The sequence below is a fragment of the Coregonus clupeaformis genome, unplaced genomic scaffold (assembly GCF_020615455.1).
Source record: "Coregonus clupeaformis isolate EN_2021a unplaced genomic scaffold, ASM2061545v1 scaf0958, whole genome shotgun sequence".
NCBI classification, from domain to species: Eukaryota; Metazoa; Chordata; class Actinopteri; order Salmoniformes; family Salmonidae; genus Coregonus; species Coregonus clupeaformis.
The window spans coordinates 49,969-52,500 of NW_025534412.1; positions in this window are offsets into that span (position 1 = coordinate 49,969).

Sequence of the window (2,532 nt, forward strand, 5' to 3'; positions counted from 1 at the left end):
CAGGAACAGGCCGGGCCGGGCTGGCGACGCGCACCGTAGGCTTGGTGCGAGTGGCAGGAACAGGCCGGGCCGGGCTGGCGACGCACACCGTAGGCTTGATGCGGGGAGCAGGAACAGGCCGGGCCGGGCTGGCGACGCGCACCGTAGGCTTGGTGCGGGGAGCAGGAACAGGCCGGGCCGGGCTGGCGACGCGCACCGTAGGCTTGGTGCGGGGAGCAGGCCGGGCCGGGCTGGCGACGCGCACCGTAGGCTTGGTGCGTGGAGCAGGCACAGGCCGGGCCGGGCTGGCGACGCGCACCGTAGGCTTGGTGCGGGGAGCAGGAACAGGTCGGGCCGGGCTGGCGACGCGCACCGTAGGCTTGGTGCGAGTGGCAGGAACAGGCCGGGCCGGGCTGGCGACGCGCACCGTAGCCTTGGTGCGAGTGGCAGGAACAGGCCGGGCCGGGCTGGCGACGCGCACCGTAGGCTTGGTGCGAGTGGCAGGAACAGGCCGGGCCGGGCTGGCAACGCACACCGTAGGCTTGGTGCGAGTGGAACAAACCAAACGGAACAAGATCCCACAAACACTAAGGGAAAACAGACTGTTTAAATATGGTTCCCAATCAGAGACAACCAGCAACAGCTGACACTCGTTGCCTCTGAATGGGAACCACTCTGGCCAACATAGAAATACAACACATAGAACTACAACACAGAACTAGAACACATAGAATCTACACACCCTGGCTCAACATATAGAGTCCCCAGAGCCAGGGTGTGACACCCCCGTGTGGTTCTGGGATTTTTGCTCACCGTTCTTGTGATCATTTTGACCCCACGGGGTGAGATCTTGCGTGGAGCCCCAGATCGAGGGAGATTATCAGTGTTCTTGTATGTCTTCCATTTCCTAATAATTGCTCCCACAGTTGATTTCTTCAAACCAAGCTGCTTACCTATTGCAGATTCAGTCTTCCCAGCCTGGTGCAGGTCTACAATTTTGTTTCTGGTGTCCTTTGACAGCTCTTTGGTCTTGGCCATAGTGGAGTTTGGTGTGTGACTGTTTGAGGTTGTGGACAGGTGTCTTTTATACTGATAACAAGTTCAAACAGGTGCCATTAATACAGGTAACGAGTGGAGGACAGAGGAGCCTCTTAAGGAAGAAGTTACAGGTCTGTGAGAGCCAGAAATCTTGCTTGTTTGTAGGTGACCAAATACTTATTTTCCACCATAATTTGCAAATAAATTCATAAAAAATCCTACAATGTGATTTTTTGGATATTTTTTTTTTAATTTGTCTGTCATAGTTGACGTGTACCTATGATGAAAATTACAGGCCTCTCTCATCTTTTTAAGTGGGAGAACTTGCACAATTGGTGGCTGACTAAATACTTTTTTTCCCCACTGTATAGTCAACTTGTGCCATACTGTCACGATCGTTGACGAATGAGACGGACCAAGGCGCAGCGTGATAACATACATGTTTATTTAACGAATAAACACCACGACTAAAACAACAAACGAAACGTGAAGTCCAAGGTCGCATACACACAACATCCCCACAACTAACAGGTGCCAAAAGGCTGCCTAAGTATGGTCCCCAATCAGAGACAACGAGCGACAGCTGCCTCTGATTGGGAAACACACAGGCCAACATAGATCTAAACATTCTAGATCTAAACATATAAAATAACACATAGCAAACACAACACAGAAAATACACACCCTGACTCAACAAATACAAGTCCTCAGAGTCAGGGCGTGACACATACGTTAATTTTTATAGTAGCTACTAATTTAGCAGCTAGTTAGCTACCTAGCTAAGTGGAGAGCTTTTTCCCAACAGAGAATCCCCTGCTGGATCAAGAGCCTTGCTGGCTAATATTTGTTTTGTGCAGAAAACTGTGAGTAGCATTTTTTAGTTACTTGTACACTTCTATAGTTTAGGTTAGAAACTGTAAAGAATGTTTGCGATGCACTCGTAAGCACTTAGCTAGCATTCTCTATGGGATTTTACATGTACTTGTTAGCATTGCTAACCTTCGGATTACAGAGTATCAGTGGGGTTTTCAAAACACCTCCCCTTGTGTTCAGTGCCGGTATTACGAATATCCCTGTATGGCACATGGTCAGTATGAAAGTATTGACAATCTGGATACCGCCCCAAGCCTAATTTATGACTCAGTCTAATTCACCGTGTGATTCCAGTTCCAATGGACATATCCTATATCCAATGAGGGCATTTCTTAATGGGCCCCTGGTGGAAGTTATATGGTTATATCTACGGAGGGAGGGTGGCCCCATCATAAGGGCATTTCTTAATGGGCCCCTGGTGGAAGTTATATGGTTAAGACCTCCATTATATATTGATGGGTAATTTAATTACTATGGTAATGTCTGAGGTCGTAAAATGGTGGATTGGCGGTGTAGTTAAAATGGTGGATTGGCGGTGTAGTTAAAATGGTGGATTGGCGGTGTAGTTAAAATGGTGGATTGGAGGTGTAGTTAAAATGGTGGATTGGCGGTGTAGTTAAAATGGTGGATTGGCAGTGTAGT